Consider the following 24987-nt stretch of genomic DNA (forward strand, 5'->3'; position numbering starts at 1 on the left):
GCTCTGATTTTTTAAATGGGCAAACCCACGGGTCTAAAGGTACACTAATATTCAGTATCTCTTTTATATATTGAATTATCTCCCTCCAAAATGCCTGTATTTTAGGGCAATCCCATCAAATATGTGCCATTGTACCCTTACTCCCACATCTCCTCCAACACTGGAGTGAGACCTCTAGCTTTAGCTTATGCATCACGTTAGGTGTAATATGCCATCTTACTAGACATTTATAATTAATATCAACTATATTCATGTTTACTGCCCCATGTATTAATCTAAACATTTTATTTTTTTGTTGCTTGTTCAATTTTGTTCCAAGCTCCATTTCCCACTTATCCAGAAACATTTGGGATACTGGTCCATCTATTTCAGTAAGGACTTTATAAATCCTAGAGGTAGCATGTTTTTGTATTCTATTTAAGCTAAACGCTAAAGCTCTAAAGGATACATTTCTTCATCCAGTGTAAAAAATATTTCCTTCTTATTTTTTAAATCGCGCAAAGAACCTAAGGCCCCTCTTATCCAGAATATCTTTTAAACGTGCATTTCTATCATTTATCCATTTCCCTAAAATATTATCATTCCCGTGTGGGGGAAAAACTTGGCTCCACCAACGGGATTGACAATGAATTGAACTTCCAGTCCTTCTACTTGTGCATTTCATCCAGATCCTTAACCGATTTCCAACCAGCCACAGTACTTCTACTGCGGCAGGGCGGCACCACTGCACAAAATCACTATATATACACGTGATTTTGCATCTCCGGGTAGGGGGCGCGCACGAGTCGCGTGGCCACCCTACCCATGGCTGCGGGTGTCAGTCACCAGGTCCTGGCCAGTGATTACCCACCGAAGCCCAGTGATTACTGGCAAACACCGACTGGGAGGAGGGCTGCATTGTTTACAATGCAACTTTCTTCTCTGTCAGTTTGGGCATACTGCTCGGGATGGCTGAGCACAGCCGTACTGATCAGTGTGCTTACAAAGAAGCAGACACCCCCCACCCCCTAGTAAAACACTCCCATCACACAGTTAATCCTTTGATTGCCTCCAAATGTTAACCCCTTCCTCCCCAGTGTCATTAGTACAGTGTCAGTGCTTTTTTTTTTTTCACTGATCACTGTATTGGTGTCAATGGGGATGTCAGTGACCCTAAGTAAGTTCCCCCTGGTGTCAGAATGTCCACTGCCGTCCCGCCATATGTCGCTGATCGCCACCATTATTAGTATATATATATATATATATATATATATATATAAAAAAAAAAACAGTATATATACTAGCATTTGTAGAGACTCTAACTTTCACGTAAACCAATTAATTTACACGTATTGGGATTTTGTTAAGCAAAAACATGTCGCAGAATACATTTTGGCCTAAATTTATGACTAAATTTGAATTTTACATTTTTTTACTGGATATGTTTTATATAAAGTCTAAAATATTGTTTTTTTTTCTCAAAATTGTTGGTCCTTCTTTTTTTAGTAGCGCAAAAAATAAAAAACGCACAGGTGATCAAATACCACCGAAAGAAAGCTCAATTCATGGGAAAAAAAGGACATAAATTTCATTTGGACACACTGTTGCATGACCGCACAAATGTCAGTTAAAGAAACGCAGCGCCGTAATACTAACTGCTTCCTGACTGCCCTATAGCGGAAATACTGCTGCAGGGTGGCACGGGTGTGCAAAATCACGTGTGTGTGCGTGCGTGTGTGTGTGTGTGATTTCACCCCTTGATTGCCAGGACCAGGCTCATACAAAATAAACCTCTATTGCTAGTGTAGTGTCTGATCAGATCAATATCTTTTAATCAGGTCAGCACTATACCAGCGTTCGTTCACATTAGCATAGTGTCCCCAAAAACACAGCGTTAGCAGGATCAGCCCCGGGACCTGCCAGCACCAGTGTTTAGCCCCTATGCTTACCAACCCCCCCCCCCCATTCTCCTCCAGCAAGTGCAGTGTCAGTAGGTCACTGTCCCTTGATACATTGCACACATAACTGCAGTGTCGCAGAATCAGCAGCCCCATTCCCCCATTCACTGCCCAACCTGGAATTCAGGTGGAAACAACAAATTTAACTCCTCCCCTTGATTTTTTTGGAGCTGTTTTTCACAGGCGATCTGTATGCATTGATTGTGGATCAAAGCAATTTATATGCACAACAATTTATCACCGCCAACCCAAATTCAAGCCTTGCAGACCATTCGCATGGAAACCCATTACGGTTTCCAAATTTAAATTTTTTTGGGGCCTAACCCTCAACATGGGCATTAATTAAAAAAATTAATTGCAGTTGTATTGGGTCCACAGACCCGGTTCATCATATGCCCGTGTTCTTTGCTGCCATAGCTAGGCATAGATATGAGAGTATAATGTGTTTTATGCATTTCAACGACAACACACTCTGTTGTCCTCGGGGTGACCCTGGATTTTACTGGCTCCACAAAATGCAGCCCCTTGTAAATCACCTTAACCAAAAATTTGCAGATGTCTATACTCCCCAGCAAAACATCTGCGTTGATGAGTCCCTCATTCATTTTTCTGGCCACCTTGCATTCAAACAATTTCTCCCCAGCAAGTGTGCCAGATATGGGGTCAAGATGTAGAAGACCTGTGACAGGGCAACAGCCTATACTTATAAGTTTTGGATTTAAGAAGGGAAAAGATAGTCATGTGGAGCCCCCCCGGATGCCTAGAATACATGGGGAGTAGTGGTCAGACAGTTTTGGACTTGATGTCATCCTTTTTACATATGGGGTACCACTTATACATGAACAATTTTTATTTAAGCGGGTCACTATTTAGACAGTTGTACAATCTTGGAATTGGCGCATGTGGCATCATGTGACCTAATGTGTGCTCAGCATTAGAAGTGGGTGGATGCAGGGCGGTATATTCTAATGGTGGACATACCACACTTTTTTCTGGCAGATATTTCTTCTTTTTTTCATTCAGCCCACAGGCTGTATACAAAAAAAAGAACATGGCATATATATATCCAACAAGGACCAGCAACGTACTAGTACATCACTGGGCTTGGAATGGTTATACCAGGATGATGCCTACAACTGAAGGCATCATCCTGGTATCGTTTTTTTCAGCTGGCGATCGGCTTCCATGTAAAAGCAATCCTGCTGGCTAATTTGTGGCAGGATTGCTTTTACAAGCAGCTGGAGACGATACGCTGCCTTCCACGGCCTTCTCGGGCAGTCCCGTGTCATCGGGGAAACCTGAGAATGCAGCCGGTGTTTCTGCCAGATGACCATAGAGCTGATTGGAGACTGGCATGGTGCCCATCATCTCTAGTTTAAGAAATCAGAAGCTACGAGCATTTCATCACTTCAGTTTCACAGGATAGAAACAGCACCGTTTGTAAATTGGAAAAGCATCTGATCACACCGATCTTGGTGAGATTAGATAATGTAAGGGCAGAGGAGATATCTATAGTCTGATAGACCCCAGATTTCTCAAAAAAGAATATATGACAATGCCCATTAAAGTTATAGGGGATATTTGCATTCCCTGTGATAGCATTAAAATTGATAAAAAAAAACATGAAAGGGACCCTGTAAAAATAATTAATAAAATCAAAATAACTAAAAACAAACAAAAAAAAAGCAATTTCGCCCCCCCCCACGCGGGCGTGCATCCGCGTGCCCGAGCGTTGACCCTGTGCCGGTATGTAAACAGCGGTTTCACCATGCATGTGAGGTATCGCTGTGAATGTCAGATCAAGGGCAGTAATTTTAGCACTAGACCTCCTAGCTTGTAAAGGTTTTTAAAGCGTTGCCTATGGATATTAAAAATGTATGCAGTACATGTATGTATTGTCGCCATTGCACGGTGTATGTGCAGTTTTAAAGCACGTCATGTTTGGTATCCATTTACTCAGCATACCATCATCTTTTATATTTTACCAAGTAATTGACCAGTATATTGTGTTTTTGTGCATTAAAAGTAAAAGTGTATTTTTTGCAAAAGATCTGCGTTTGAAAACTCGCTGTGCGAGTACTATATGACATGAAAAATTGCAGCACCCAGTACTATGTGACATGAAAAATTGCAGTACTATGTTATCAAAAAGTGTCAGAAAAGGCTTGGTCTTCAAGTGGTTAGAAGAGTGAGTGATGTGTGGCATAAACTTCTAATGCTGGGTATAAAATGCCCCCACCCTCAAAACGACCCCTTTTTGGAAAATAGACACCCCAAAGAATTTGATAAGCCGCACGGTGAGTATTTTGCAGATTTCGTTTGTTGCCACAAGTTTTTGGAAAATGAAGAAAGAAAACAAAAACATTTTTTTTTATTTTTTTATTTTTTCAATTTCAAGACCTTGTGAGAGGAGTTAGATCTCTTTTTAAATTTCTTGGGGTGTCTACTTTCCAAAACGGGTCATTTGGGGGGGGTTATCCTGGCATTTCAGGGCCTCCGAAACTGTGATGGGTAGTGAGGAAGTGAAATGGAAGTTACACACCTTCAGGTTTTCAAAGTGGTCATTGGATTTCAGGCTCCTGTATGTGGCTAGGCTCCCAAAAGTCTCCCACACGTGGTATCCCCATACTCGATATAGGTAGCAGAATGTATTTTGGGGTATAATTCATCATATACATATGGCTTGTGTGAAAAATATATCATTTAAATTACAACTTTGTGTAAAAAAGAAATGTTTTTGTCATTTTCCAAAAACTTATGGAAAAAAAAATTAAATCTTTCATATGCCTCTCAGCAGATAGCTTAGGGTGTCTACTTTCCGAAAAGGGGTCATTTGGGGGTGTTTGTACTGTCCTGGTATTTTAGCACCTCAAGAAATGTGATGTGTAAATTCCATTATCTATACCATAGTTTGTAGATGCTATAACTTTTACTCAAGGCAATCAATATACACTTATTGGGATTTTTTTAACCAAAAACGTGTATCAGAATACATTTTTGGCCTAAATTTATGACAAAATTTTAGTTTTTTTGGATGTTTTTTATGACAGAAAGTGAGAAAAGATCAGGTTACTTTTCTTTTAAAAAAAAAATTTTTAAACTTTTTTTGTTTATAGCGTCAAAAATAAAAAGCACACAGGTAATCAAATACCACCAAAAGAAATCTCTATTTGTGTGAAAAAAAGGACATAAATTTCATTTATGTACCGTATTGCATGACTGCGCAATTCTCAGTTAAATTAGTGCAGCGTTGTATAGCAAAAAATGGCATAAATTGCAGTATCTATAGCATAGTTTTTAGACGCTATAGCTTTCACACAAAGCAATCAATATACACTTATTGTGATTTTTTTTTTTTTTTGCCAAAAATGTAGCAGAATAGATTTTGGCGTAAATTTATGACTGACTTTGAGTTTACTATATTTTTTATAGCTGAAAGTAAAAAATATTGTTTATCTTTAAAATTTTCAATCTTTTTTTTGTTTATAGTGCGAAAAATAAAAAGCGCACAGGTGATCAAATACCTCCGAAAGAAAGCTCTGTTTGTGTGAAATAAAGGACGTAAATTTAGTTTGGGTACAGCATTGCATGACCCTGAAATTATCAGTTGAAATAGTGCAGCGCCGAATAGCAAAAAGAGGCCTGGGGGGGTAAATCCTCTGGATAGCAAGTGGTTAATACATTCCGTGTCAAAATGCTTGTGTCTTCATCCAAAGTGCAGTACTCATGTGGTATCCAAATGTTCTTATCTAATGGTTCCTTACTAAGTGAACTCTCCAATTCACCCAACATCTCCTCCCGTACGTTATGTATCCAATCTGCAATTTGCGACAATAACACCGAATTATAATATCTCTCATATTTAATCCTTTTTTTTTTTTATTACTGCATAAAACTTCATATTCAACTCTTAGTTTTTTATATTAGCCCATACATATCTGAGCATTATTTTTTTTAAGGCTCCTAAAAAAAGACCCTGGTAGATACAGTGAAGGAAATAAGTATTTGATCCCCTGCTGATTATGAATGTTTGCCCACTCACAAAGAAATGATCAGTCTAAAAATCAATTGGTTGGTGTATTGTAACACTGTGAGACAGAATAGCAACAAAAAATTCTAAAGAAATGCATGTCTAACAAATTATGCACTGATTTGCATGTTCATGAGGGAAATAAGTATTTGATCCCCTATCATTCAGCAGGATTTCTGGCTACCAGGTGTCTTTCATATAGGTAACAAACTGAGATTAGAAGCAGTCTCTTAAAGGGAGTGCTGCTAATCTCATTTTGTTACTTGTATAAAAGACACCTGTCCACAGGAACAATCAAACAATCAGATTCCAAACTCTCCACCATGGCAAAGACCAAAGAGCTGTCCAAGGATGTCAGGGACAAGATTGTAGACCTACACAAGGCTGGACTGGGCTACAAAACTATCGCCAAGCAGCTTGGTGAGAAGGTGACAACAGTTGGTGCAATCATCCGCAACTCAATCCGTCTCCCTAGGTCTGGTGCACCATGCAAGATCTCACCTCGTGGAGTGTCAATGATCATGAGAACAGTGAGGAATCACCTCAGAACTACACGTGAGGATCTTGTCAATGATCTCCAGGCAGCTGGGACCACAGTCACCATGAAAACAATTGGTAACACACTACGCTGACGAGGATTGAAATCCTGCAGTGCCCGCAAGGTCCCTCTGCTCAAGAAAGCACATGTCCAGGCCCGTCTGAAGTTTGCCACTGAACATCTGAATGATGCAGAGGAGGACTGGTTAAAAGTGTTGTGGTCAGATGAGCTCTTTTGCATCAACTCAACTCGCCGTGTTTGGAGGAGGAATGCTACCTATGACCCCAAGAACACCATCCCAACTGTCAAACAAGGTGGTGGAAACATTCTGCTTTGGGGGTGTTTTTCTGCTAAGGGGACAGGACAACTGCACCGCATCAAAGGGGCAATGTACCGTCAAATCTTGGGTGAGAACCTTCTTCCCTCAGCCAGGGCATTGAAAATGGGTCGTGGATGGGTGTTCCAGCATGACAATGACCCAAAACACAAGGCAACAAAGGAGTGGCTCAAGAAGAAGCACATTAAGGTCCTGGAGTGGCCTAGCCAATCTCCAGACCTTAATCCGATTGAAAATCTGTGGAGGGAGCTGAAAGTTCGAGTTGCCAAACGTCAGCCACCAAACCTTAATGACTTGGAGAGGATCTGCCAAGAGGAGTGGGCCAAAGTCCCTCCTGACATGTGTGCAAACCTGGTGGCCAACTACAGGAAACGTCTGACCTCTGTGATTGCCAACAAGGGATTTGCCACCAAGTACTAAGACATGTTTTGTAAAGGGGATCAAATAATTATTTCTCTCATGAACATGCAAATCAGTGCATAATTTGTTAGATATGCATTTCTTTTGAAATTTTTGTTGCTATTCTGTCTCTGTGTTACAATACACTTACCATTCGATTTTTAGACTGATCATTTCTTTGTGAGTGGGCAAACATTCAAAATCAGCAGGGGATCAAATACTTATTTCCTTCACTGTATATTGCATATTACATTTATATAAAACTTTTGGTACTGTAATCTTAATAGTATTTATCCGACCTATCCAGGACAGCATTCCCATGGAGATTTTTCTCAAATTATCCTTTATCTCATTTATTAATGGGATATAATTTATCTGATATCGATTTTTTATGGGAGATGTTAATTTTATTCCCAGATGCTTTATTTCTTTTTCCCTCAATGTAAAAGGGAATTCTTTTTGAAAGATTTGTTTCTCGGCCTTTGGGACATATTTAAAATCTCAATTTTTTAGGGGTTAAATTTCAGAGTATAACTCGCCGTATCCAATAATAACTCCATTAAGTTTGATAGTGTTAATCTAGGTTTGTAATATAAAACAGCATATCATCTGCATATGCTGCCACTTTATGCTCTATGTCCCCTATCCTCATTCCTTTGATGTCTACACTATTTCTTACAGTTGCTAATAGCGGTTCCAAGGAAATCACGAACAGCAACGGGGATAGTGGACGTCCCTGTCTAGTTCCATTATACATCCTAAAAAACTTTGATAATGATCCATTGACCTTCACTGCGTCTGATGGATTGCTATATAATTTTCATCTACCACATCATTCTGGGCCCAATTCTTTAGCGTGTCTATCATAAATCCGCAATCTACTCTATCGAAGGCCTTTTCAACATCCACCGATAATATAACCCTCGGTACCGCTCCTTTTCCACTCTTTTGCAGGATAAGCACTGTTCTTGGTCCATTATCCCTTCCTTCTCTGCCTGGGAAAAATCCCATTTAGTCTAAGTGTATTAAATCAGGCATTAGTTCTTTCATCCTTGTTGCTAATATGTTCGCTAATACCTTCGCATATAATTTTGTATCGACATTCAACAAAGATATAGGTCTGTAACTGGTACACTGAGACCAATCTTTCCCTTCTTTGGGTATTGCTGTGATATATGCCTGAAATGACTCCTCCCTCATCTCTGTCTCCTCTTCCAATGCATTCATGTATAAACACAGTTTAGGGACTAGGTGTTCTTTAAACTTCTTATAATATCCTACAGTAAATTCATCAGGGCCGGGGCTCTTACTACAGCTGTACTCTTCAATGCTAAATTGACTTCTTCTCTTGATATTAATCTATCTAAAGCTGTCAATCTAGCTTCATCCAATCTAGGTAGACTGACCTCGTTTAGATTTATTTGTCTTTTCCCCCTTCTCTCTTCCTCCTTCTGGTTCTTAAATTCTGCTCCGTATAGACCGCTATAGTATCTCTGAAATGTGTTAGCGATATCAGTGGTCAAAGAAACCATTTCACCTTTTTTCGTTTTTAATCTTCTCAATAAAATTCCTTGATTTCTTTTCCTTCAGTTTCTTCATTAGATGTTTTCATGCTTTATTCCCTCACCGATATCTTTCCTTCGAGACCCTATTCAAAATCTTCCTTGTTTCTTGTTCCATGAGATCCTTTCACTCCTCTCGTTTTTATATTATCTCCTGTTGTAAATCTGTATTTTCTTTTTATGTAATTTCTCCAGCTGAAATAGTTCTTCTGTTAATACCCTGATTTTCTCCCCCCCCCCCTTCTTTCTTTTTCTCTGTCCTTATCGCAGTCAGTATACCCACTATATAGGCCTTATGTTTTTCCTATACAGTGGCAACAGAAACCTCCTCGAAATCGTTTAACTTCAAATATTCTATTTCCTGCTTTACTCTTATTTCCGTTTCTGGGTCTTGTAAAATGGTTTCATTTATTCGCCACATGTTTATTTTGTTCTGTTCCCTTCCAAACCGTAGTCTCATTGTGGCAGGTGCATGGTCCGATAAAGATATTACATCTGTTCGTTTTCTCCAAAGACTCTGAGTCTGTGTTCAATCAACATATAATCCAATCTTGAATACACCCTATGGACCGCAGAGAAGGTAAAGTTTCTTTCCCTTGGGTGCTTAAACCTCCAAGCATCCATCAGCTGACATTCTTTAGACTCCTATCTCCCTCTCTCTGAGCACATGATGAAGCATCCATCTCTGGATCCATGCAAAAATTTAAGTCTCCTGCCACAATGAGGCTACTCCTTTTAAAGTCTATTAGTTTTCCCAATATGCCTTCCAAAGACACCATCGGATTTCTATTAGGGCAATAGATATTTGCTAAGGTACTCTCCCTTCCCTGCAGGTTTCCTCTCAAAAATAAATAACGGCCTGCTTGATCTGCCAACCTTTCATCCAAAGTAAATTTAATATTTTTTCCAAATCCTATCACCACTCCCTTTGCCCATCTTATTGGAGAGTCTGCATAGTTGGAAGATATTTAGAATATAGCTTGACCACTTCAATAGGTCGTTGGTATATTTCCCTTAAAACTCTGTGTCTTTTTGTTGGAGTGTTCAGCCCTTGTACATTATATGTCATAAAGTTAACAATATTCCTTCCTCCTATTTTGTCTGTTCTCCGCTTTGTATCCCTTGCCAGGGTATATGTAAACAACATTAAGAACAAGAAGACCTTCCCCATTTACTATTCTCTCCCCAACACCCCACACCTTTCTCCCACCATCCCCCCCCCGATCCCTCCCTCTTACCCACCCCCCTCCTCTTGAAAACCCTTAAGACCTATTTTTGGTCCTTGAATCAGCTGTGACCTACTGTCACAGTTGATTCCTTCTTCTGGGTAAGACTCTGAACACACACGCCCTTTCAGGCTCCGGTCTCTCATACTTGGCTCTGAAATTCGGCGGCATGTTTGGCCTCCTTACTTCCCGCCGTGGTACTTCGTCTTCCTCCCTCACCTACCTGATCTTTTTTTTTTTTTCTCCACTCTCTAGCCTGTCTAGTAAACATTTTTTTCCCCATACCTAAGAGCCCCATTTAGCCTGTCCTCGGAGGAAGTGACTTTTATCCCTGAAATATTACAGGGCAAATGTGAGGAGTAAGGCAGTGGAGAGAGAAGAAAAAAAATAAACAAAAAAAAAAGGTAGGGGGTTGGGGAGCACAATACTTGGGTCCGCAACCTCCTATTCCCCTCTCACCTCCCTTCCACAGCCATTCCCCCCCACCCCACCCCATCTCTTTTTGAAACTCGTTGCCATGTCTCCTCTTCTAACCTTACAATCTCTTTCCCCCATGCAGACCACTCACTAATATCTAAGTTCTGTATTTCTAATTTTTCACAAAAGTCGCTTAAATCTTCTGGGAATCTCAGTTTCTCCAGTTTCCTGTCCTTCCACCTAATCAAGCATGCCGGCAATCCCAAGTATAGCGGACATATTTGTCCCTTATCTGATCTAGCAGTGGTTTCAAAGATCTTCTGGCAAGTGTCTCCTGTGATATGTCTGCAAAAATTTGCAAGTTCGTTTCTCCATATTTTATATTTGGTATCCCGCGTAGCTTCTTCCAAATTTCTTTTTCTTCGTAATAATGGAACCTTACAATCACATCACTTGGGGTATCTGATGTAACTCTTTGGGATCTCCATATCCTATGCACTCTATCTATTTTCAGTTGCTTAGTCTCTCCTCTTCCCGTTATTGGGTTAAACAATCTTCATCTGGATTAGAGTAGTATTAAACCCTTAGTGTTCACATTGAGCACCATAATACTCCATGCACACTGGGCGTTTTAGTAATGCTGGTAACATCAACTGTGTAAAGTCACGTTAAAAACGCAAGTTTTTCAGCATTTTTGCATTCACGCTTTTTGCGTTTTTTCATGTTTGCAGGGTTTTTTACCAAAGAAAGTCTACAAACGCTGGTTTGCCACGTTTTGTCGCATTTTTCAGCGCTAGAGTGTTTTTACAACTAAAAAACTCTGCTAGAAACATACTAGTTCTGTTTTTTTTTTCCCAGCCAAAAAACACCCCTGCCAAAAAACATTGATTACAGTCTATGTATGCATGGGCACATAGGATAACATGCTGGGTAGTTTATTGGCTGTAGAAAAAAAACGTCAAAAGCCAAAAACAGCAGCTGTAAAAACGTCCAGTGTGCATGAGGACTCAAACATTCATTAGTAAACAATTTGTTAGATTCTTATCCCAGCATGTGCAGTTTACACTTTCCAGTGCTGCTGGCTCAGGCTCTCTCTCTGTACTGCTTCCCTGAACCTGTTGCTCACTGCAGTCCTCCGTCAGAGTGTAAGCTTGGAGTAGGGGGGAGGAGTAGAAGAGTGCCTTACCATACTAGGCTATAGGGTTGTGTTTTCTTTGATGCACACAGTGTAGAGAGACACATCCCTAGTCTTTGCATACAAAGATGGTTCCATAGGACACTGCAGGAGAAAGGAGTCATCCTGAAACAGGAAACCTGGGGCAGCGGTCATGGCACAAGCTTAGCAGGGACATGGGTAAAGGGGCAGAAGAAATAATTGCCCTTTGTCTGAAAATGCACTTAAGCTGGGTACACATGGTCCCAATATCGGTCGGTTCAGACTGGATATCTCATTCCAAGAGAGAGGACCACTTACTGCCAAGAAAGAAGAAAAAGGACTGGCCTGTAGACTGATAGAAATAGGTAAATACTTTATTGGCCACAGCAAGGTTCAAATATTGCAACCATCATTAATACCACTAAGGGAAAAACAGGAGCAATTGGAAAAGGTTCTATAACCTTTCCTCAAGTAAGCTCAGCAGCCTCTTATAATCCGCAGGTAACTTCATAATTGATTCTTTACTTTAAACAGGTATATAATTTTTAATGCATGTATTTTTTTAACATATTTTTGTACATGTATATAACTTTTAGACATTTCTAGATTCTAAACCTTTTAATTGCTGCTGTTATCAAATGTCAGAATAAAGTTTTTTTTTTATTTGCTGCTTTTTTAATGGACAGGCAGAAAAATGTTTCCCGGAGAAAATGTAGTTCACATCTATGCTGGCTGCATACCTGAACGCCCAGGTATTTGGTCTTGTGGTTTTCTTTTGAAAGGGATAATCTGAATTGACTGATCTCTTCTTCACCAGAGATCATGTGACCAACTTCCTTTTGAAGGGAAGCAGCAGCCTCCAGAAAAAGTATGAATTTCAGCCATTTCAGTATTCTGAACGTGCTTCAAAGAAGCCAACCTTCAATAACTAGTTCCTGCCAAACTGAGTGTTTGCAGAGTGACAAGTTGGGCACTGGTCTGACGGGTGTAAATCTGGGCCAGTCTATAACACCAGATTCATTTTGTGTAAATGTAATGTTACAGTGGATGCAATATTGGGACATTGTATTATTCACTGGGGGGACATTGTATTATTCACAGTGGTTACTCCACTTGTGCCCTGCACAAGTCGACATTAATGGAAATTGCAAGTGATTTTAAAGCAGTAGTAAACACCGCTTGCTCACTTGTACCTACAAGTAAGCTTATAATAAAGCTTACCTATAGGTACAAGTAATATCTCCTGAACGTGCACCATTTAGTCGATATTCACTACTTTTGCAGCCAGTGATGTTACTGGTGCATGTACACTGCTCTCTGAAAGGACGACATGCTGTCTCTTCAGAGCGCTGTGCTGCGACCATGGCTCTCGCACATACATGGGACTGATGTCATCGTGGCTTGGCCATTCAAACAGCTGGAGCCCATGAACCTGGAAAACCTGGTAAAATGGAAGCTCTGTCAGCAGTGACAGCACGACACGGGAGGGCTTCGTTGTAAGGTAAGTCTCATAATGTACTGGCACATTATGACATGAACTTGCACAACTTTAAGTACAAATTCATTTGTAATAAATATATCTCACAACTTAATTTAGCATCAGAAACATAAATATTTAATTGAGATGTTACAGATGAAAATTGAAATATAGGACTGGTAATGTTAATAAAATATTTAATCCTAACTTGCAATTCAAAGTGTTTGCTTTTCTCTTTTTTATGGGGTTATAATCTGCTGCAGTTGCATAGACGACATTAACACTGTACCTTGTCTGATATGTAATAGAATGTCATCTCTGTGTTTTTCTGCTTTTGTGGTTTATTTCTAATATACTGTATAATAAAATTGTCCAGTTACTGAATGTGTGCTACTGTTTATCTTTTTCAGAATGTGCATTTTAAAACCACAGAGATACACTGTCTGAAGATGACTGCACCGCTGTGGGTTGATCTGAAAGTATATGGTTTTTTATAATGGCAAGGCAGGTATAAATATTTGATAATTAAATGGAGATCATTTTCCCATGTCATTAATAATTGACTGAATTTAGATGGATTGAGAGGATATTATAAGGATAGTGTGGCAGAGCTTGCCTTTCTTTTCTGCAAGTAAATCAGTTAAGCAAGCTTCCCTAAGTTAGATAACATGTATCGACTACTAGCTAAACTGTTTAGTGTACTATGTTCTTGTATACTATTTAACTAAACTGAAGTTGAAAAAAATGTGTGTGTGTTAGTAATAATTAAGTATTTTTTTTTCCTGACTCCCTAAATAATTGTATGTTAAAGTAGAACTAAAGGCAAAATTTGTATCCTACCTGTACAGTACAGGGCACAGGACTCCTATTCATAGACAATGGGTTATATGTATGCTACATTCAGGTGATTGGACACTGGCAAACAAAAATTTGTTAGGGCCGGCCCTAGTGAATACTCATATAGTACCTATGACTGAGACGCCTTTTTTTTTTTTTTTTTTTGTAGTGTCCTCAGGTGATGGACCTGTTCTCTAGAGAAGTACTTTTGTTTCTAAGTACTCAGTTTTTGTTATCTGACACTTCTTCCAAGATCCGACTGCTTATTGGCACAGGCTATCTAGCAGTATCCAAATTGCTATCACTCACTGTTTTCTCCAGGACTGTAACTGGACACCATTATGTGGGGACAACCTGTAATGTTTGCTGTGAGCATTGCCATGTTAAACTCTAACCCTGGCAAGAAGTGCAATATGTGTAGTTAGGCATAGGGTGTTATACAGATACAGCACCATGGTCCATTTCTATGGTTCCCAGACACTTAAAAACCCTTTGGGGGTATGTCCACTGTGATGGGTGAAGCCTGAAATTCTAGTAGGCCCAACATTGTGGATAAGGTAAAACAGGGTTTCACTGTATATTAACACCAGTTCCAGGCCCTTAGTAAATGCGAATCATACAATGCAGTTTTATAGGCATAAAAATGAATAATTATTCACTTTAAAGTAGTGCTCCTATTATATTTGTCTTTAGTGTTTTCTCAGCGCAAGCTATTTGACCTTAGCTGTTTTTCTCCTCCTATCTAGACTTGGTCACATAAAGATGAGGTAGCTGCCTCCCAGTTGATGCATTCCTGTCTACTTTTTCTGCCAAAAACACACAAAGCATGTTGCTGCATTCCTGTAATCTACTATGGCGACAGCCACAGGAACATGGTCGATGCCTAGGTTATAGCTATTCCTGTATCCAGACATACAAAACTCCATCCTGTGATTACCCGGGTAGGGATCCCCTCACATAAAAGCCATGTGTCTTTAAAGCTGAACTTTTCTCCATAACAGTCTGATAATAATTGTCATTTTACAAACTAACATACAGTTAGGTCCATATATATTTGGACACAGGCACAATTTTTATACTTTTGGCTATGTATGCCACCAGAAAAAATTAGAATGAAACAATCCAAATGAATTTGAAGTGCAGACTTTCAGCTTTTATTTCAAGGGGTTGAACATAAATACCAAGTTCAAATTTTAGGAACTGCAACCATTGTTATACACAGTCCCTCCATTTCAGGGGCTCAAATGTAATTGGACAAATTAATATAATCATAAATAAAATGTTCATTTTTAATATTTTGTTGAGAATCCTTTACTGGCAATGACTGCCTGAAGTCTGAAACCCATGGACATTACCAAAGACTGGGTTTCCTCCTTTCTGATGCTTTGCCAGGCAACTCTAACTGCAGCTGTCTTCATTTGTTCTTTGTGGGTCTTTCTGCCTTTGATTTGCCTTCAGCAAGTAAAATGCATGCTCAATTGGGTTGAGATCAGGTTATTGACTCGGCCATTGCAGAATATTCCACTTCTTTTCCTTCAAAAGCTCCTGGGTTGCTTTTACAGCGTGTTTTGGATCATTGTCCATCTGTACTGTGAAGTGGCGTCCAATCAACTTTGCTGCATTTGGCTGAATCTGGGCTGACAGTATATCTCTAATTACTGCAGAATTCATCTGGCTGCTTCTGTCACATCATCAATAACCACCAATGACCCAGTGCCACTGGAAGCCATGCATGCCCATGCCATCACACTGTCTCCACCATATTTTACAGATGACGTTGTGTGTTTTGGATCATGAGCTGTTCTAAGCCTTCTCCACACGTTTTTTTCTTCTCGTCATTCTGGTACAGATTAATATTTCATGCGTGTAAAGCATACTTTTTCCAGAACTGGTCTGGCTTTTTTATATGTTTTTTGACAAAGTCTAATCTGGCTTTTCTATTCTTCAGGCTTATGAATGGTTTGCACCTTGTGGTGAACTCTCTGTATTTGCTCTCGTGAAGTCTTCTCTTGAATGTAGACTTGGACAATGTTACTCCCACCTCCTGGAGACTGTTCTTCACTTATCTGGATGTTGTGAATGGGTTTTTCTTTACTATATAGAGGATCCTGCGATTATCCACCACTGTTGTCTTCCATGGACATCCATGCCTTTATGTTGCTGAGCTCACCAGTTTGTTCTTTCCTCAGAATGTTCCAAACTGTCGATTTGCCCACTCCTTATGTTGCTGCTATCTCTCTGATGGATTTGTTTTGTTTTTGAAGCCTTACAATGGCCTGTTTCACTTGCATGGACAGCTCCTTTGAACGCATGATTTAGGTTCACAGCAATAGATTCCAAATGCAAATACCACACTTAGCATCAACACCAAACCTTTTAACTGCTTAATTGATGAAGAAATAACGAAGGAGTAGCCCACACCTTGCCATGAAACAGCTTTTGATTCAATTGTTCGTCTACTTTTGGTCCCTTGAAAAAGAGGGGATGGCTACTCTTAAGAGTTGTAATTCCTACACCCTTCCTCCAATTTGGATGTACATACCTTCAAAGTAAACCTGAGAGTGTACACTTTCAGCCCATATCCATTATATAACTATAGCATGAATACGTTTTGGTAAATACCTGAAAAAAACTAAAATTGTCTCTGTGTCCAAATACATATGGATCTAACTGTATATTCCACAATAATAATTATGCTTCAAAAATTTGTGTGTGCTGTAAATTGCTTCCAGCGTTGCCCCTGTTCTTGCTGGAGGCCACCATTTTGTTGAAGCCCAGAGCAGTCACTTCCTTATTGGAAACTTGGCCTTGATTGTATGTCTTGGTTTAGCTAGAGAGAGAGGCTTACAGATGCTTTACAGTGCTGAAGTTCACAGGCTGCCCATGATGGAGAAAGAGAGAAAATACCAGGGAGATAGATAAGAGGAACTTTGGGTCTCCCTGGCAGCACAGTTTGTCCTGTCACCCCTGCAGCTTTTCTTTTCTCCTTGCCTAATCTGTGTTCCATCAGTACAGTCAATTTCATTCCTGTTGCTTTCTTCCCCCCTTTAAGAACAGTGGATCTTAAAGCTGTCAGCTGATCGGACTGTAATGGCTCTGATTTTAGACACAGTGCAGAGAATAGAGAGCAACTGAGCATGTACAGAGCAGAACGAGACAGTGCACTACTGGAATTTAAACAGTATAGACACTTATTTTTAATGATTTACATAGCTATGCCTGCAATAGAAGCCAGTCTGAAGTAATCTATAAGGACTTCATTTTCTGAATGAAGTTCCACTTTAAGTGGCCGGAGCTGGCAGGACCATAGGCAGACCATTTCTGTCTATGGGGAACGCAGCCGCTGCACTGACACAGCCGTTACCTATGCAAACAATGTGCATTCTGGAGCATTCACCCTCATGGCTGTCAATTTGGGGCGAATATGTGTGTCACAGCTTTTTTGAGATTAGAGGAATTTCTGGTATCAGATATACAAGAGGCCTATGTACACATTCAACTTTCCCTTACACTTGCTGCTTTTTGCTGTGGGAGACCAGAGCTACCATTCAGGCTCTCCTCTGCTCGGTTCCATCTTCTATGGATCTAGGGCATTCACGTCACAGGTTACTCTAATGAAGAACTCCTAAGCCATAATGTCCACATGATGATTCAGTTCCTTCAAACATTTGGCTGAGTAATCAACTTTCCAAAGTATTCTGGAGTACCTGGGTCTAGTCTAGGACACTGTCCAAGCCAGAATCCTCCTACCTCAGGAAGAAGTTGCTTACCTAAGGTACCACATGTGGACCCTTGAGTCAAAATGGCACCCTATCAGTTTGCATCTGCATGAGGGTTTTGGCTCTGATTGTTGTCTCCTTTTTGAGGCAGTGCCCTTAACCCAGTTGTTACTTCAGACTTCTTCAGTCCAATATACTCCACGAAGTAGCGCAAACAAATCCAATTTCTGGATTGCCCAGAGCTTCTATCCAATCAGACAGCTCTTCCTGGCATGGGGGATCTCCAATTCTCCAGAAAACTGTTCCTTCACATCCCCAGGAAGGTGGTGACGATGAATGCCAGCCTTACAGGATGAGACAGTCGACAACTCCCTAACTGTACAGGGAACATGGTCCCCAGAAGAGTCAAAACTCCTCATTGGTATTCTGCAACTGGGTATCATCAGATTATTTTTTTCAACACTATATTTCTTTGTGCAAAGTCATCCAGTCAAGGTGCGGTCGGACAGTGCCACAGCAGTGGCTGCCGACCTAAACCATTAGGGGGGCACCAGGAGTCAAGCTCTCCTAAGGGAAACAAGTCTGCTACTCTCCTGGGTGGGAACTTACATTGAAGCTATCCACACCCCTGGATTGGACAATTGGCAGGCGGGCTTCCTAAGCTGTCAACACAAAGACCCGAGAAAGTGGTCTGTACACCTTGAGATCTTTCAAAATATTTGTCAGTGGAGACAAAGTATATGTTAAAAATATCCTGGTCTCTAGGTTCAACAACAAGCTGATCGAATTCATAGCCAGGACCAGGGATCCTTTAGCCTTCGCAGTAGATGCTGTGGTGATTTACTGGACTCAAATCAAACTTGTGATTCTCATTACACAAAATTGGCCCAAGGTCCCCTATTTCTTCCTCTTTCTCTGTTGGCTTTAACAGCATGATGCAAAGACAGAAGTCTGGTCCTGAGTACCAGCGACAGGTTTCTGCTTTGTCTGTTCACTTCTAGAAAGCTGTAGCCTCATAATCACTAATCAAGACTCTTCAGAGTTGTTCATGTAAATATCCCAATTTGACCTTCTGTGTCACCTTGGGATCTTAACCCGGCGCTCTTTGTTCTTTGGAGGTTTTTCTTTGTATATATTAGAAATATTCCTTTGGAAGACCTCACTTTTAAGATTGCTTTCCTGGTAGTCTTCACATCTGTTAAGAGCATTTCTCACCAAAATCTTTCTTTGTACTTAAGGTGTGCGCTTCTTTCCTCCCCAGTGAGAACATTGTTCTCCCTCCCATCTGGTCCGCCCCAAAACAGAAGGAAATTGTCCTACACTGCTTGGATGTGCTTAAGGTCTAACCTAGCAGCAGTGGCCTCTGTTTGTAAGACTTAAGTGTTCTACCTGTGGGACATTGTAGAGGGCATCCTGCTTCTTACTACACCCATTGCCAGGTAGCTCAAACAACTTATTTACAGGGCCTAAAGGGTTCCTCCCTTTCCCATCAGAGCTCATTCCACCAGTGCTATTGGGCATCAAGCATCTGTATTGAGCATCTGTATCTCAGATTTGCAGGAATGCCACCTGGTCCCCTGCTCACACTTTCTCCAAGTTCTGCTTTGCAGGGATGAGAAACAGAGATCTCTTAGTAAAACAGCACATCATACACACATTACACATTGGTAGGCACACATTTAACCCTCTAGTCGCCCTTAGATGTTAACCCCTTCCCAGCCAGTGTCATTCTAGTGACCATATAAATTATTACTGATCACTGTATTGATGTCAGTGGCAGTTAGTCAGTTCCTCTCAGCATCAGTTAGTGCCAGATTGCCCTCTGCACAATCGCAGTCCCGTTAAATGTCGCTGATCATAATAGGTTTTTTTCTTCAACGTTTTTGGTCTTTTTGCGTTTTTATATCGCAAAAAAATTCTATAAATACCATTTGGTTACAGTGTTTGCATGACCGCGCAATTACCAGTTAAAGTACCGCAGTTCAGTATATCAAAAAATGGCCTGGTCATGAAGGGGATAAAACCTGGAGCTTTAGGTGGTTAAAAAGATACCATTCAAAATAAATTTGTAAGTAAACATTGTTAAATATTGGCACCCGTAATGCCTTTAAAACATGTAGCAATGGAGTATAAAGTCTACAGCTGTTATTCTGCCTGATGATCATTTGATTTTATTTACTATAATTCCCATCATGCATTGTCCTGGTGTCTTCTGGGGGAACAGGCAGGGTGGGTAAAGTTCAAGCTGGGACTGCTATTTCCATGTGCTTCCTGTTATTGCTGATGAGTCAACTCAGACGCAGATAGACTTCAGAGATAAAACTGGTGATATGATAAATATACAGCTATTCTATACTTTTCATTCCACTAATTTGGGCAGTAATTCTTTCTTTTACACCTCTTCATCTATGTATTTCCTTTTTTTTTATACTTCTCCAAGGAGAGACTAGTCTAAAATGTACTTGTCATTCGTTTTATAAATAATATTTACAGTATAAGCACTGTCCATAAAAAGTTATTTACTCTTGTAATTTTTTCATGGTCCGTTTTTTGTTTTTTGGTTTTTTTTTAACACAAATTTACTTTTAAATGTCAGAGTGAAAATTGAATAATGCCTTTGCCACACTCTTCTGGTGATATGGTCCCTTTCAAATGTTCTGCACCAAATGCATAAAATGATTGCCACAGTTTTGTTAACCTTAATGACACATACAGTGGGGCAAAAAAGTATTTAGTCAGCCACCAATTGTGCAAGTTCTCCCACTTAAAAAGATGCGAGAGGCCTGCAATTGGCATCATAGATAGACCTCAACTATGAGAGACAAAATGAGAAAAAAAAATCCAGACAATCACATTGGCTGATTTGGAAAAAATGTATTTGCAAATTATGGTGGAAAATAAGTATTTGGTCAATATCAAAAGTTCATCTCAATACTTTGTTATATATCCTTTGTTGGCAATGACAGAGGTAAAACATTTCCTGTAAGTCTTCACAAGGTTGGCACACACTGTTGCTGGTATGTTGGCCCATTCCTCCATGCAGATCTCCTCTAGAGCAGTGATGTTTTGGGGCTGTCGCAGGGCAACACGGACTTTCAACTCCCTCCAAAGGTTTTCTATGGGGTTGAGATCTGGAGACTGGCTAGGCCACTCCAGGACCTTGAAATGCTTCTTACGAAGCCACTCCTTCGTTGCCCGGGCAGTATGTTTGGAATCATTGTCATGTTGGAAGACCCAGACACATTTCATCTTCAATGCCCTTGCTGATGGAAGGAGGTTTGCACTCAAAATCTCACGATACATGGCCCCATTCATTCTGTCCTGTACATGGATCAGTCGTCCTGGTCCCTTTGCGGAGAAACAGCCCCAAAGCATGATGTTGCCACCCCCATGCTTCACAGTAGGTATGGTGTTCTTTGGATGCAACTCCGCATTCTCTCTCCTCCAAACACGACGAGTTGTGTTTCTACCAAACAGTTCTATTTTGGTTTCATCTGACCATATGACATTCTCCCAATCCTCTTCTGGATCATCCAAATGCTCTCTAGCAAACTTCAGACGGGCCCGGACATGTACTGGCTTAAGCAGGGGGACACGTCTGGCACTGCAGAATCTGAGTCCCTGGCGGCGTAGTGTGTTACTGATGGTAGCCTTTATTACGTTGGTCTCAGCTCTCTGCAGGTCATTCACTAGGTCCCCCCGTGTGGTCCTGGGATTTTTGCTCACCGTTCTTGTGATCATTGTGCCCCCACGGGGTGAGATCTTGCGTGGAGCCCCAGATCAAGGGAGATTATCAGTGGTCTTGTATGTCTTCCATTTTCTAATTATTGCTCCCACAGTTGATTTGTTCACACCAAGCTGCTTGCCTATTGCAGATTCAGTTTTCCCAGCCTGGTGCAGGTCTACAATTTTGTTTCTGGTGTCCATCGACAGCTCTTTGGTCTTCACCATAGTGGAGTTTGGAGTGTGACTGTTTGAGGTTGTGGACAGGTGTCTTTTATACTGTTCAAACAGGTGCCATTGATACAGATAGTGAATGCAGGACAGAGGAGCCTCTTAAAGAAGAAGGTACAGGTCTGTGAGAGCCAGAAATCTTGCTTGTTTGTAGGTGACCAAATACTTATTTTCCACCATATTTTGCAAATAAATTCTTTCCAAATCAGCCAATGTGATTGTCTGGATTTGTTTTCTCGTTTTGTCTCTCATAGTTGAGGTCTACCTATGATGCCAATTACAGGCCTCTCTCATCTTTTTAAGTGGGAGAACTTTCACAATTGGTGGCTGACTAAATACTTTTTTGCCCCGCTGTATGACAGATTTAGTTCTTATTTGCGTCACTTTTACAGTGTGTTGCTTTGGCTGCAAGAAATTCAAAAAGACTTACCCTGCAGTTCATAGATAATGATAATGTGGTTTCTGACTGCTCTCTTCCTCAGGGCATTTGATAGGGCTGTCCTGAAGGAATGTTTTACTGCTGAGCACATCGTTAAACAGTATGCATAGGACCGTCCAGACATAAGCTTTATGATTCCACAAAAGAGCTCTCTGCAGAGGGTGACACTGCTGTCCATATTCAGGGGGTATAAGAAATTTGTGTCACTAAAAATACCTAGAATAATCCCGTGTGATCAACTTCCTACAATGTGGTAACTTGCAGAGTATTCTATTTAAAACAATTAGGCTAGAACACATGGAAATCAAATGACTCATTACATAAATGATTTTTATTTTCAAACGTTACATATATATTTTAAAGATGTGTTCACTGTTCATAGTAAACTACTCCAACACGCCTTCACCTCACCCCTCGGGCCCTTTGAGTGGAGTTAAATTTGTGACCCCCTTGAGGGTCAGGAAAACCAGATTTGATATTAAAGTTCACCTTTTTAAGTAAAAAAAAATAGTAAATGCGCATATTTTTCCAGGTTCAAAATGTGCATTTGTTGTTTTTTTACACAGGAGCCTGCAAAGTTTTGCACCCGCAATTAGTGAATCTTGGGTGCAATGTTGAGCTTCTGCATACTCTTCCTCCCAGCTTTCTGCCTGTACCTTCATACGAACTGTCATTTAAAAAGCTTGAGGAAGTATGAATGGACTAGGAGTCTGCAGAGCCGTGCAAATTTTAAATGTGACAGAGGCTGCGGGGAGAACTCCTTTTCTGACATTTTTTGGTTACATGTAAAAATCAGTATTTTTTTGCTAAAAAATTGCTTAGAACACCCAAACATATGTTTTTTAAAGCCGTGTCCATAGAGTAGGGGAGGTAAACACCCAAAGAGGTGGAGATGTACCTGAACAACATGGAAGAAGTCTAAGATCACCAGGCACAGTTTTGCCTAGTGTCGCCTGATTTAAACCTCGAATTGCCGCACTACCTTGTTGCAATTGCGTGCATTTCATGGCACTCATGGGCTTAAATCAGGTGGTGAGGAGGCAACATATCACATAATAATATGCTTGGATCGCTTTTCAGAAGAGCAGCAATGCCTGCTGCACTTGTGAATGAGCCTTTAGTCTAGGTTCACACGTATGCATTTTCTGCTGCGGTTTGCAGAAACGCACAGCAGTCCATTTAACATGATTTCCTATGGGACAGGTTCATATCTCTGTTTTCACCTGGTGCATTTTTTGTAAAGGGTCAGGGACTTTTTTAAATGCAAAACGTTGTGTTTTTAGTTCTATAGACTTCAATGGAGATGCTGCAGAAAATCATGTCGTGCCTTTTTGATATGGTTTGCGTTTTATTCTGACCAGCAATAAGTTGAAAAAAAACCTCATCAAATGCGGCAAAACACACCACAAAAAGCACTACAGAAATGGATCAAACGCAAACTGCATAGGTGTGAACCTAGCGTTAGGGCTCGTTCATATGTACAGTTGAGTCACGACTTTACAACCCCCAATCCCAACCCCCTTTAGCTGCTAAGGCAGCAGCCAAAAGTGTACACATGCCGCAGCAGGAATTACCTTATTTTTCGCTCCATAAGATACACTTTTTTCCCCCAAAAAATGGGGGGAAATGTCTGTGCGTCTTATGGAGCGGCCGGCCTGGTATTCCCCCCATCGCCGCCGCCGTGTTAGAATACCAGGCCAGCCGCTTGGCTCTACTTGCAGAATAACCTGCTCCTCGGTCCTACCTGTTCCTCTGTCCAGGGGTGTCCTGCTTTCACCGGCCGTCTTCTCTCCCTCGTGCCGGTATCTTCATTGTGGGCACCCGGCTGTGACAGCTTGCGGTTTCACAGCTGAGTGCCCACTGCGCATGCTCGAGAAGCGCTGCTCTTTGTGAATGGCCCCCTAGTCTTTTGAGACCTGTCGTGTCCCACAAGACTACGGGGAGGAAGGGGAGAGGACAGCTCCGCAGAAGCGGGTACCTGTCAAATTCAGGGAACCCGCCCCCTCCCCAAAGGTCTGCGGTCTCATACTACATCTCCTGTACTACGTCTGCAGTCTCTGGTTGTCTCCTGTACTACTATGTCTGCAGTCTCTGGTCATTTCCTGTACTATGTCAGCAGTGGCAGTCCATTGGTTCAGAGTTTTTTTTTCTTGTTTTCCTCCTCTAAAATCTAGGTGCGTCTTATGATCAGGCGCTTCTTATGGAGCGAAAAATACGGTAACCCCCCCGTTGATTTCAGTGGGTGCTACAGCCAGTCTGCCAACACAACGCTGTCTGCTTTAACCCCTTGTTTGCTGTACTGCACAAGGTTGCAGGGCAGTTGTAGAGTGGCCTCATTAACTTGAATGGATCATACATCCACCAACCATGACAGGGCTTATAACTCCTGCTGTGGCTATGACCTGCACACCACTGGCAACTGCTAAAGCGGGTGCAGTTGACTGATGTGAATGTACAATATACACTGCTCAAAAAAATTAAAGTAACACTTTGAAAACACTTCAGATCTCAATGGGGAAAAATCTCATGCTGGATATCTATACTGATATGGACTGGGTAAAGTGTTAGGAATGTAAGGATGCCCCGCCGTTTGATGGAAATGAAAATGATCAACCTACAGAGGACTGAATTCAAAGACACCCAGAAAATCAAACTGAAAAAAGTATGCAGCAGGCTAGTCCATTTTGCTGAAATTTCATTGCAGCAACTCAAAATGGTACTCAGTAGTTTATATGGCCCCCACGTGCAAGCCTGACAACATCGGAGCATTCTTCTAATAAGATGACGGATGGTGTCCTGGGGTAATTCCTCCTAGATCTGGACCAGGGCATCAATGAGCTCCTAGACAGTCTGAGGTGCAACCTGGCGGCGTTGGATGGACTGAAACATGATATCCCGAGAGTGTTCTATTGGATTTAGGTCAGGTGAGTTTGGGGGCCATTCAATGGTAACAATTCTG

General features: G+C 40.9%; 1 protein-coding gene across 9 annotated transcripts in view; it reads left to right on the forward strand.

Annotated features, from left to right (window-relative positions):
• The window catches only part of TPST2 (tyrosylprotein sulfotransferase 2), an 87385-nt gene that overhangs the window by 34883 nt on the left and 27515 nt on the right, over nucleotides 1–24987 (forward strand). For 5 of the 9 annotated variants that reach the window (XM_089651725.1, XM_089651720.1, XM_089651719.1 and 2 more), the window contains one exon: nucleotides 13490–13583. The gene's annotated coding sequence lies outside the window, so the exon portion shown is untranslated. Of the gene's footprint in view, nucleotides 1–12974; nucleotides 13104–13489; nucleotides 13588–24987 lie in introns of those variants that run through there. The other 4 variants (XM_089651724.1, XM_089651718.1, XM_089651726.1 and 1 more) reach the window with 3 other exon arrangements.

This window comes from Staurois parvus, unplaced genomic scaffold (assembly GCF_062004578.1).
Source record: "Staurois parvus isolate SC_StPar_1 unplaced genomic scaffold, SC_StPar_1.0 ptg000661l, whole genome shotgun sequence".
NCBI classification, from domain to species: domain Eukaryota; kingdom Metazoa; phylum Chordata; class Amphibia; order Anura; family Ranidae; genus Staurois; species Staurois parvus.